At 42.8% G+C, this 13,458-nt stretch overlaps 1 protein-coding gene and 1 pseudogene across 1 annotated transcript in view; one reads left to right on the top strand and one right to left on the bottom strand.

Annotated features, from left to right (window-relative positions):
- SLC4A5 (solute carrier family 4 member 5) overlaps positions 1-13,458 on the top strand; it is a 122,973-nt gene that overhangs the window by 3,887 nt on the left and 105,628 nt on the right. The gene's annotated exons all lie outside the window — the stretch shown is intronic.
- LOC116764228 lies at positions 7,847-8,404 on the bottom strand (annotated as a pseudogene).

Genomic DNA, 13,458 nt, shown 5'->3' with positions numbered 1-13,458 from the left:
GGGGCCGGCTAATTCTTTGTTGTGGGGGGTGTCTTATGTAGGATGTTAGCAGCATCCCTGGCCTCTACCTACTAGAGGCCAGAAATACTCTCCTCTCAGTGTGACAACCAAAAATGTCTCCAGATATTGCCAAATGTCCCCTGGGTGGGGGACACCTCTGACTGAGAACCACTGGGTCCAACTTTTCCCTTTCCCCTAAGTGTGGATCTCCGCTGTTACCACTCTGGTGATAAAGAAGGACTGAAAGCCTCCAATTTATCCCAGAGCTTAAAGCCAGCTGGGTGAACCAGTCTCCTTGGAAGTAACATGGAGAGAGGCCAGCGGGAAGGGGGAGGAGAGAAAGGGGATGGCCAGATCTTCTCTTAACAGTTTTTGGCTCACAAAACTCAATCATGGGGAAGGGCAGGGATAGTGTTGGCCACAGGCATGATGGGGCTAGGTCTCCCTCCCCCTCCCCATCCTGTCTGTCTGTCTCTCCCTCTCACACCCCCCCCCCCCACACCCCTCTGCCACTCTGTGTATTGGCTTTGTTCTCTCCCCTGAAGACAAGCTTTCTTCAGAGACGAAAGGGAGTTCAGTGCTGGAGGAGAACGTTGATGGGTGGGCTGATCTAGAACAAGAGATTGGCAGGGCAGGAGCCAGAGGTTATGGATATCACTGAGGGAGGAGTGAAGGGATTCATCACGGGGTCCAGACCAGAACAGGGAGTAAATGAAGCCACGAGGGGCTGGTGGAGAGGGGAGGAGAGGAGAAGATGTTTGAAGATTTGAGGTCTTCTTTGTATTGAGAAGCAGGAAGGAGGAGAGTCAGAGATTAAGAAGTTGTTTGCTAAGAGTTTGTTTTTTTCCCAGAGAAATAGACTCATAGAATCACAGCATGTTAGAGCTTGAAGGAAACTTAGAGGCCGTTTAGTCCAATCAACTCCATGCTGACTCTCTCATTAATTCACCAACATTGGAATTTGAGAGTGATCCTTGTTCCCAGTCTTTCTCTCTATGCTTGGAATCAAATGAGAAATAAGATACAGGGGTCAAACCACTAGAGATTAAAATAACTTCATAACAGATAAAGCTGACTGGAGAATTTGGTTTAGAAAGTACAACCACAATCAGGCTTCCTAACTCTTTCCCCAAGAACCAAACTTATCTTTCCGGCACTGAAAGACTCCATACCTGCGTGACAGGCCCTGGGAAGTTTACTGAGAAGAGAGGAGGAGAGGAGGGCAGCTTGGGCCTTCTCTGGTGCAGGTAGTCCTCAGAAGGATCTGAGTCATGGCACGTGCCCATTTTATTCTCCCAAATTCATCACGTACATGAGCCACTCCTCATCCACTAAGCAGGAGTAAGTAAGAGAGGTGAGTGGAGAGTACTTTTCTCAAAGCTTCAGAAAGGACAGAAGCTCCTACTTTGTAGGGAAGAGTAAAGTGCTTGGAGGGAGAAAGATGAGTTCCCCTAAGCAAGCCACCATTTATTAAGTGCCAATTCTGCTGCAAGGATGCTGAAGACCAAAGAGGTGAAGTATTTTCTCAAGGTCACACAGCTTTGGGGACAGAATAATGTTCTCCAGATTCCTAATGCCAAGGCTTCGCCATGTCACACTTCTAATCGCAGAAAGTCAGATTCATCCAGGGTCATCAGCATAATAGTAAAAATAATCTCCTACTCCGTCATTTAGGAGGTCTTCTCACCCATTCCTCCATCACCACCGCTGCCTCCACCACCTCCATCTACATCTTTTCCACCTCCATCTATACATCTACCACCTCCATCTATACGTCCACCGCCTCCATTTATGTCCAGCTACCATATTGCCACTTCTACCATTCCACCTACCACTTCCACTTCTACCATTTCTCCATTCTTATTACCACCTCCCCCATTTTTTTAGCAGGCAGCCAGCACAAACCATTTGGGTGGAGTGGCAGATGTGAACTAGAAGGTTACCCATACAGCTCTGGTCTCCAGAAGTCTTCAAGATCTTTGAGATCAAAGATCTCCCCAGCTCATGACATCCCCTGATCTCAAAAAGATCATCTTGGAGTATTTCATGAAGATTGTGATAGAGATACATAAACATAAGTACACATGTCTATACAAAAACTCATTGACCACAAGTACAAATTGCTGTAATTTCTAAGCCATGCCCTAATCTGATAGCTGTAGGTTTAGCTACCTGAAGTGTGACAAGATCCATTTAACTGGCATCTCAGCAGTCCTCAAAGCTCTAATGACCTAACAGTTGAAGATATTCAAGTGAGCTGTAATATTGGTGCCAGCCAGTCCTGGTCACTCCAGTATGCATTCAGACCCAGGCCTCTGCAAGCTCCTAGAAGTGCTGCTAACTGACTATAAAATGGGTGGCCCTGGGGCAGGACTGGATCATCTCTAAGGTCCCTTAGACCTCTACCTCTAAGAGCCCTCTAAGACAGAATTCAAAAGGATCTGGGATAGAAACCATGTGGGAGATAAACCAGCATTTCAAAATCCAGGCTGAAACAACACTGCCATGTAAAATCACCAAGTTAAAATCTAAGAAGAAACTTAAAGATGTCTGCCTATGATCCCGGGCAGCTCTGTTCAGACCCTGCACTACCCTTGTCTGTCAGCCAACCAGGCATCAGTCCCTCACCCTGCAGGAGTATCCCTTCCCCCATTCTGGTCACATGGCTGGCCGCCACTGAGCCCACAAGTCAATCTCCAATGCCCCAAATACTGTTCAGCCTGGAAATCACAGAGTGTCCTTCTCACCACCCAAGAGCAACAGAACGAGTGGCTCTGGCCTCCCTGAGATTTGGATTGTGGTTTCCAACGCTTAGAGCTTGAAGGTAAGTTTGCAGCTTGGAGATTCAGAGATAGTAGACAAAGCTATGCAGATAAGGGAAAATGTGCTTTACAGTATGAGCACAGAGTATTTAAGAGTGAGCTTTACACAGAGAAGAGCATGAAAGCTGAGTAAATCCTCCAAATGAGCATTGAATATTTGCCTTTCCTTAAAAAAAGTATAGTGTGTCATCTTGGTGCCTTGAGTTTATTGGTTTGGAACTCACACCAAATGAACAGAAATGACAAGAGACTCATTCTCTCTGACACCCTGGTGAGTTCATTTTTGTCCTCATCTGATGGAACTGAGACTCTTTCTTCCAGGTAAATAAGTTTCTATTGTCTTTGCCAAAGTTACAAGACTGACTGAAGTATTTATGAAGTACGCAAAACCCCTGAGACTTGCCTCTTCTCCAGAAAACTATGGGAAAATAGATTATATCTGTTAATGTAACATCTCAGAATTGAAACTGAATAATGGCTAGCCTCCTTTTATTGGACATTTCTGTTGTTAGGTTTTGGATATGGTACCTCATTTTGTTACTGAAAGTTTGCTTAGGGATATTTTGTTTGCTTGTTTTTCTTTCCTCTCCTGGGACATGCCTGTTAGGGGTCTGCTAAGCCCAGAGGCAATGGATAAACTATCGGTTGTGAAGGTGGCCTTTCTCTGGCTTCTAGCTTAGTTTTTTTAAAGCCCAGTATGACCCCATGTCATTCTTGTCAATTCAGTTCACAAAATAAACTCAGAGGAGCCCTTGGGGAGGTCCTTTTCTCAAATACTTTGGGCTATCAGAGGAGTTCACTGGATACCACATTGGGCTAGTCCTGTGTTCTTAGATAGTATAATAAGGTCAAATGGCTTAAAAGATGGGGTGGGAGGAAAAGCTCTCAAAAGGCTGACTTTTGATGAATGTGGCACAACTTTTTTTCTGTTTTTTTTCCCAGAGATATGAATGTCTAACCTGAAGGATTTTTTTTACCATATTTTGCCGTTCTTCCCTAATAAACTATTTTGTTCTCTTTGTTTGCAGTGTCTAGTGCAAATATCTGGAACAAAGTGAATTTGTTGGACTGAACTGATGTGCCCTTGTGGAAGGGAGGGTGGGGTGGGGGGGTGGGGGGAGTGTTTAAATGGCAGGTGATTCAACTACCAGGGTTTTGATGGTCAAAACACACTGTCTGCCCATAAGACTGGCTGTATCACCACCTCCTTGCTGCAGTGGACATGAAGGCTACTTGTGCAGGGGCCCTGAGTGTTCACTGGTGTGGCACTCTGGTCCTTAGACTTACAGGCTTAAGACATTGATTTTTGTCAGTAGGGTTTGGATTTGCAGGGTTCCCAGATGTGATTTCACACTGGTGGCAGGGGCAGTAAAGTGGAATGGGGCCCTTAAGTGACTTGGGACAGAAGAGAATTTGGTCTGATCCCTCACTGTAAAGCCATGCTCATCCCCAAGACAATCTATGATCTAAAGATGGATGGGAGGATAATAGTGAGCTAGTTGGGCAGTGGAGGGGCTGGTATGGGTAAAACTGCTGTTACAAGTTCCTTCATTTGCTACATGCTGGGACTGCTGTGTTCTAACACAATTCCTTTGGCAACATATTGAGGTGGGTAGCTGTACTGGTTAATACTCTTTGGATGCAAGTAACTCAAATCAGCTGAAGCTAGGTGAAGAGAAAATGGGGTTTAGTATAAGGCCATTGGGAGGGCTTATGGTTGGCACCTAAGGCAGGGTCTGGAATCCAGAAGTGGAAGGCTTCTTCCAGACCTCCTCTATCTCTTGTTTCTTTGCTCTTCTTCCTCCGTCCCTCCCTCTCTCCCTCCCTGTCTTCCTTCCTTCCTTGGGTCCCAGAATCAGAGAATCCAATATGACTCTTGGCTCCACCATGCCTGGCTCTGTGACTCAGGAAAAATTACTTAATTTTCTGAATCTCCATTTCCTCATCCATAACGTGGAGATCAAAATTATGCACCTCACTGAATTTTAGTCAGGATTAAATGAGGTTATGAAAACAAATATTTGACAGCCAATTAATATATATTATATGAAATTGTGGAGCTAGAGCTTCTGTTTCAAAGTTTAGGTCATGATTGGGAATTTTTATGATGGGCCATGTAGCTGCCAATCAGAGCAGTAATTAATCTAAACACTTTCCATACGGTCAACACTCTGAGTTGTTTTAAATGGATGGCTTCCTTTGAAGATGAATCTGGGCAGTCTGGGTTCTTCTACTTCTGCATACTCCTGGAAGGGAGCTCCTCTCAAATTGTGAGGATGCGGGACCCAGCACAGAGGAGGTGAGGAGGGAATGGTCTCAGCTAGTGCAGAACTGGAAGTTACGTGTCTACCTGAATATGAGCTACATTATAGCTCCATACTTCTGTAGCCCTGGAGAGTTTTCATCTCTATTTACATCTGTATTGTCATTTTGTATTCATTTTTGCTTGGTTCCCAATCTGAAAAATCCATAGAACTTCAAATATGAAAAAACACATTTTTAAAACATGTTGGAAAACTCTTACTTCATTTGCGTTATTCAGGAACCATTGACTCCAAGTGTCAGAAACCCAACTCAAACGTGAGGAAAAAGTAAAGTGAATTTATCAGCTCAATACAACTGAGAAGGCCAGTCAGAATTAACTGACTCAGGGAGTTACAGTGCTATCAGAACTGTTTCTCTACTTTCTTTGGATGCATCCTTCCACAGGGCAGGCGAGATAGTAGCCCCCCAAGCTTATAAGTTTCACAATGCCAGAACCAGAGCAAGAGCCAGAACAAGGCAGTGTTTTTGCATGGTTCAAGTGGAAATGTCCTGGGAAGAATTCTGATTGGTCCAGCTTTGGCCATGGGGTCATCTCTGAATCAATCTCTGACTGGGGACTAGGGAGTGTTTTATTGGCCAGCCTAGGTCACATGGCCTTTTCCTTTTGTGGTTGGAGGTGGTCTTTGTGAGCAAGAGGATTTGTTACTCAGCTTCTCTTTACTCCTCATGCTATGCCTGAGGAGGTGATTTTCAAAAAATCACCAACCTATTGGAGCTAGCAGTGTGTTCTCACTAAGCTTACCAGTTCACAATGCCCAGTTTGAATGAAAAGATGTGATATTGTTATGTATGTAAACCTCATGTGAAGCAAACTCCATGTATGGTGATTCAATTTAATAGAAAATATAAATTAGGAGCTATTTCCTTAAAATCATGGTTCTCAAAGTGTGGTCCCTGGATCATCAGCAGCAGCATCAACTGAAAGCTTGCTGGAAATGCAGATTCTCAGGCTCCACCCCGGATCTGCTGACTTAGAAACACTGGGATAGGGCTGAGCAATCCAGGTTTTAAGCAGCCCCACAGATGACTGATGCCCACTTAAGTTTGAGAACCACCGTCTTAAAGTTTCTTTTTTTTGTAGGTCTCCCGAATATCTTGATTCAGTTTGAACAAACAGATTTAACCATGGATTTTCAGGGAATACAACTATCACATAAAGTGAGGGCACATATTAAATTCTTTGTTTTAAAATGTTTAAAGTAAAAATAATATATAATCATAATTTAAAAATCAAGTAACACATGTAAGAGCTTATAATAAAAAGCAACAGGACTCCATCTCAGCTTTCTGCACAGTTCTAATTCCCAAAGACAGTCACTTGGAATTTTTTTTTGATTATAAATCTATAGTTTTATTAAGACAAAAACTTACAGTGTTGGTATGAAGCTTAACATTTAAACAAAATTTTCACAGAAACCTAACACATGCCTAAAAATGTTTTACAATGGAGTTCTAGATGCAGGTCTAGATGATGTTAGAACTGATGGATCTCATGATTCAAGACAGAGTTTTGGGTTTTAGTTAATTCTTAGGATTAAAAAAACTTGTTTAGTTTTAAAGTGAGCCACTGCCCCAGTATGAAAATTTAATCTTCTCCTGAGACCAGGGCTTCTGAAATTATTCAGCTCTTGAAGTGATTCAGTGAACTTGTGCTGTCAGTGACTGAACCCTGCCACCAATGGTTTCAAAGTTCAAAAAACAGAGGCTCCAAGAGTTTTCCACCCTAAGAGTACCAGCCCTTGCCTTTCCCTACTCTCCCACCTCCTATACCACCCTCTGCCCTTCCCCAAATACTTCAGCCAGTGGCTTGGGTGGAGAAGCTGACATTTATAACTTCATAATTGGAAAAGAAAGGGTCTTCTTGTCAGTTTCAAAAATTATCACCTCTAAGACACAATGACCTGCCTGCGTATACACTCCAATAAGACTTTTCCTCCTCAACCAGTTTCCATCCCACAGACGACAGCTTTGGTAACTTCTTAACTGGCTTAGTCCTTTGTTGGGAACAGCATTAAGCTCAGGCAGGGAACACCTTGGCTTCTAAGTTTCAGGCATTCACAGCTTTTAAACAGTCTCTCACAGTCCTCATTTAGGATGCCAATGACATTTTTTGAAAGGATGAAATATTCTGGACACAGAACCAAATCATCATTAGTTGTTCTTTCCTTTGTTTCACCACTTCCCCCATCAGGCCCCAAATTTTAACAAAAATGATCCTAACTCATCTCCCTTCTTTCCTACCCCATCCTTCCCACCCCAAATAATACACCAGTAATAGCCAAAAACTACATACATGCTACGCTGTAAAAATGCAGAGTTAACACTATTGGGAAGAAGGCTGTGGGTTGTGGAGATCTATAGATCTATAGATCTTTGAAGATCTATAGTATCTTTTTCTCTCCCACATCCCATTCTACAAGTTTTGTCCTTCATAGAAAGCCCTTTGCTTTTCTCAGCAAAGTTCAGAGTGGGTTGCCTTGAAACACTGACCCTCCTTCCCCTCCACTGGAATGGGTGTGCAAACTATACAGCATGGAATGGCTTTAAAGCACTTGGGCTGCTGTAGGGCATGGAAACTATACTGGCTCTTCAAAGGACATCTTCTCAAGCCACCTCTATGGTGTCAAGACAAGTAGAACTCTTTCTTTCCCCACTTGAAACCCACAGTCAGATGTGACAGCGGCTGGTACTCAGGAGAGTTAATTCTTGTCATCTTTTTTGTCATCATCCTCCGAGGGGTAGGAATGCCACGTCAGCCTTTCCTCATAAAAGGATATGACAACCTGTGGGCATGTTGACATTGGCTTCCTTGGCAGGAACCAGGTCAGCCTCATCAGAGTTTTCCCACTTCATCAGGAACATGAGTTCTCCACTGGAGTCTGTAGCTCCAATAATCCACTCGGGTTCCAAACCCCGAGCAAAGCCTTGTGGCTTTTCTGACTCTTCTTTCTTCTTCTTGGTTTGCTCTCCTCCCCCTTATCTTCTGAATCAAAATCAGCTTTGCGCTTGCCTCCCTCTGATTTATCTGTCTCATGTGCTGTTTTCTGTGACTGCAGGAACTCCGCAATGAGGTCGGGGCAATCCAGGTTTTCTTCTGGCTCCCATGTGTTGTCCTCATCTGAGAACCCCTTCCACTTTAGGGGGTACTCCACTTTGCCCTTTACCACTCGACGGTGGAGAACTTTTTCCGCCACATCTTCTTCTTCCTCTTCTTCTAGCACCTCCTCCACTTTCTTCTTGTTTTGTCTTTTCCCCATGGTGCCCGCCAGCTTTCTGGTATAAAGGGTGACGCTGCTCAGAGCAGTGCCCGTGAACCCGAGAGGAATCAGTGCCGCGCTACTTGTGCGTCTTGTCCGGCCGGCCAGACGAGTGGGGACCAGAAAAGCAACAATCCGGTTGACCGCGGTCAAGCCCCTCACTGAAGCGGCGTTCTGCAGGCGCCGGCCAGCCGCCCTTCCCTCAGCCAAACAAAAGAGCCTGGCACTCTGCGCTGCTGCCACCAGCATCTGGAATTATTTTTTAAAATTGAGGTAGAGGACTTCCTTGGTGGCGCAGTGGTTAAGAATCTGCCTGCCAATGCAGGAGACAGGGGTTCGAGTTCTGGTTTGGGAAGATCCCACATGCTGCGGAACAGCTAAGCCTGTGCGGCACAATTACTGAGCCTGTGCTCTAGAGCCGGCGAGCCACAACTACTGAGCCCGCGTGTCACAATTTCTAAAGCCTGCGTGCCTAGAGCCCATGCTCCACAACAAGAGAAGCCACCTCAATGAGAAGCCCGAGCACCACAATGAAGAGTATCCCCTGCTCACCGCAACTAGAGAAAGCTGGTGTGTAGCAACAAAGACCCAATGCAGCCAAAGATAAATAAAATAAATAAAAATTTAAAAATTGAGGTAGAGTTGATTTATAATGTTATATTAATTTCAGGTGTACCACATAGTGATTCAATAGTTCTAAAGATTATACTCCATTTAAATTTTTAAAATAGATTTATTTATTTAGGTTTGCATTTGGTTTTGATTTGCATTTTCCTGATGCTTAGTGGTATTAAGCACATCTTCACATACTTATTAGCCATCTGTATATTTTCTTTGGAAAAATATCTACTCAGATCCTCTGCTCATTCTGTAATTGGGTGGTTTGTGTTTTTGATATTGACTTGTATGAGCTCTTATATATTTTGGATATTAACTCCTTATCAGACATATCACTTGCAAATATTTTCTCCTATTCAGTAGGGGTCCTTTGTGGTTCCATACAAGTTTTAGGATTAGTTGTTATAGTTCTGTGAAAAATGTCATGAGTATTATGATAGGAATTGCAGTAAATCTGTAGGTTGCTTTGGGTAGTATGGACATTTTAACAATATTAATTTTTCCAATCCATGAACAGGGATATCTTTCCATTTATTTGTATCATATTCAATTTCCTTCATCAATGTCTTATAGTTTTCAGAGTACAGGTCTTTCACCTCCTTGGTTAAGTTTATTCCTAGGTATTTTATTCTTTTTGATGCAATTGTAAATGGAATTTTCTTTCTTTCTCTTTCTGATATTATTAGTGTATCGAAAAACAACAGATCTGTATACTAATCTTGTATCCTTCAACTTTACTGAATTTATTTATTAGTTCTAATAGTTTTTTTGGTGGAGACTTTAGGTTTTTCTGTACATAGTATCATGTCATCTGCAAATAGTGACAGTTTTACTTCTTCCCTTCCAATTTGGATGTCTTTTATTTCTTTTTCTTGCCTGATTGCTGTGGCGAGGATTTCTAATACTATGTTAAATAACGATAGTGAAAGTGGGCATCCTTGCCTTGTTCCTCATTTTAGAGGAAAAGCTTTTGATTTTTCATCATTGAGTATGATATTAGCTGTGGGTTTGTCGTAAATGGTTTTTATTATATTGTGATCTATTCCCTTTGTTGAGAGTTTTGTCACGAATGGGTGTTGAATTTTATCAAATGCTTTTTCTGCATCTATGGAGATGATCATGCGATTTTTATCATTCCTTTTGTTAATGTGGTGTATCACATTGATTGATTTGTGGATGTTGAGCCATTCTTATATCCATGCAATTAATCCCACTTGATCATGGTGCACTATCATTTTTATATATTGTTGAATTCAATTTGCTAATATTATGTTGAGGATTTTTGAATCTATATTCATTAGGAATATTGGCTTTTTTGTAGTATTTTTGTCTGATTTTGGTATCAGGGTAATTTTGGCCTCAGAATGAATTTAGGAGTGTTCCTTCCTCTTCAATTTTTTGTAATAGTTTGAGAAGGACACATATTAACTCTTCTTTATATGTTTGGTAGAATTCCCCTGTGAAGCCATCCAGTCCTGGACTTTTGTTTCTTGGGAGGTTTTTTTTTGCAGTACGCGGGCCTCTCACTGTTGTGGCCTCTCCCGTTGCGGAGCACAGGCTCCAGACATGCAGGCTCAGTGGCCATGGCTCATGGGCCCAGCTGCTCCGCAGCATGTGGGATCTTCCCAGACTGGGGCACGAACCTGTGTCCCCTGCATCGGCAGGCAGACTCTCAACCACTGCGCCACCAGGGAAGCCCTCTTGGGAGTTTTTCATTACTGATTCCACTTCTTTTCTTTGGCCATGCCACGCAGCATGTGTGATTTTAGTTCCCTGACCAGGGATCGAATCCATGTCCCCTGTAACATAAGCACAGAGCCCTAACCACTGGACTGCCAGGGAATACCCACTGAGTCCATTTCAATACTAGTAACCAGTCTATTCAGATTATCTATTTCTTCCTGATTTAGTCTTGGAAGATTATATGTTTCTAGTATTTTATTCATTTCTTCTAGGTTGTCCAGTTTGTTGGCATTTAACTGTTCCTAGTATTCTCTTATGATTGTATTTCTGTGATATTGGTTGTAATTTCCTGTCTTTCGTTTCTTATTTGGTTTCTCTCTCTCTTTTCTCTTAATGAGGCTGGCTAAAAGGCTCATCAGTTTTGTTTATCTTTTCACAAAACCAGCTCTTGGTTTCATTGATTCTTTCTTTCTTTGTTTCTTTCTTCTTTTGGGGTGGGTCTCTTATTTTTTTTTTTTTTTTTTTTTTTGTTTTTTGTTTTTTGTTTTTTGTTTTTTGTTTGCGATACGTGGGCCTCTCACTGTTGTGGCCTCTCCCGTTGCGGAGCACAGGCTCCGGACTTACAGGCTCGGCGGCCATGGCTCACGGGCCCAGCCACTCCGCGGCACGTGGGATCTTCCCAGACCGGGGCACGAACCCGTGTCCCCTGCATCGGCAGGCGGACTCTCAACCACTGCGCCACCAGGGAAGCCCCTCTTATTTTTTTTTATTTTTATTTTTTGTGGTATGCGGGCCTCTCACTGTTGTGGCCTCTCCCGTTGCGGAGCACAGGCACCAGAAGCGCAGGCTCAGCGGCCATGGCTCACGGGCCCAGCCACTCCGCAGCATGTGGGATCTTCCCGGACCGGGGCATGAACCCATGTCCCCTGCATCAGCAGGTGGACTCTCAAACACTGCGCCACCAGGGAAGCCCGGGGTCTCTTATTTATTTTCTTTCTGATCTTTATTTTTTTCTTCCTTCTTCTGACTTGGGGCTTTGATTGTTCTTCTTTTTCTAATCTCTTTTGATGGTAGGTTAGGTTGTTTGAGATCTTTCTTGTTTCTTGAGGTATGCCTGTATCACTATAAGCTTCCCTCTTAGAACTGCTTTTGCTGCATCCCATAGATTTCAGAAAGTTGTGTTTTTATTTTCATTTATTACAAGGTATTTTCTGATTTCCTCTTTGATTTCTCTGTTGATCCATTGGGTTTTTAATAGCATGCTGTTTAGTCTCCACGTGTTTGTGTTTTTCTCATTTTTCTTCCTGTAATTGATTTCTAGTTTCGTACTGTTGTGGTCAGAAAAGATTCTTCATATAATTTCTATCCTTTTATTATTTTAAATTGGAATATAATTGCTTTACAATGTTGTGTTAGTTTCTGCTGTACAATGAAATGAATCAGCTATATGTGTACATATATTCCCTCCATATTGGACCTCCCTCCCACCCACCCTCATCCCACCCATCTAGGTTATCACAGGGCACCAAGCTGAGCCCCCTGTGCTATACAGCAGGTTCTTACTAGCTATCTATTTTACACATGGTAGTGTATATCTGTCAATTTAAATCTCCCAATTCATCCCACTCCCCCTTCCCCACTGTGTCCACACGTCCATTCTCTAGGTCTGCATCTCTATTCCTGCCCTGCAAGTAGGTTCATCTGTACCATTTTTCTAGATTCCACATATATGTGTTAATATACGATATTTGTTTTTCTCTTTCTGACTTACTTCACTCTGTATGACAGACTCTAGACCCATCCACATCTCTACAAATGACCCAATTTCATTCCTTTTTATGGATGAGTAATATTCCATGGTATATATGTATCACATCTTCTTTATCCATTCATCTGTTGATGGACATTTAGGTTGCTTCCATGACCTGGCTAATGTAAATAGTGCTGCAATGAACATTGGGGTATATGTGTCTTTTTGAATTATGGCTTTCTCAGGGTATATGTCCAGTAATGGGATTGCTGGGTCATATGGTAATTCTATTTTTAGTTTTTTAAGGAACCTCCATACTGTTCTCCATAGTGGCTGTATCAATTTACACTCTCACCAACAGTGTAGGAGGGTTCCCTTTTCTTCGCATCCTCTCCAGAATTTATTGTTTGCAGATTTTTTGATGATGGCCATTCTGACAGATGTGAGGTGATACCTCATTGTAGTTTTGATTTGCATTTCTCTAATAATTAGTGATACTGAACATCTTTTCATGTGTTTGTTTGCCGTCTGTATGTCTTCTTTGGAGAAATGTCTGTTTAGGTCTTCCACCCATTTTTTTGTTTGTTTGTTTGTTTGTTTGTTTTGTGTGTGTGTGGTACATGGGCCTCTCACTGTCGTGGCCTCTCCTGTTGTGGAGCACAGGCTCTGGACACGCAGGCTCAGCAGCCATGGCTCACAGGCCCAGCCACTCTGCGGCATGTGGGATCCTCCCGGACCAGGGCACGAACCCGTGTCCCCCGCATCGGCAGGTGGACTCTCAACCACTGTGCCACCAGGGAAGCCCTTTCCACCCATTTTTTGATTGGACTGTTTGTTTTTCTGATGTTGAGCTGCATGAGATGTTTGTATATTTTGGAGATTAATCCTTTGTCATTTGCTTCACTTGAAAATATTTTCTCCCATTCTGAGTGTTGTCTTTTCATCTTGCTTATGGTTTCCTTTGCTGCTCAAAAGCTTTTAAGTTTAATTAGGTCCCATTCAT

Source organism: Phocoena sinus, chromosome 13 (genome assembly GCF_008692025.1).
Source record: "Phocoena sinus isolate mPhoSin1 chromosome 13, mPhoSin1.pri, whole genome shotgun sequence".
NCBI lineage: Eukaryota > Metazoa > Chordata > Mammalia > Artiodactyla > Phocoenidae > Phocoena > Phocoena sinus.
The sequence above is the reverse complement of the archived record's forward strand: the minus strand, read 5'-3'. Positions and strand labels throughout refer to the sequence as shown.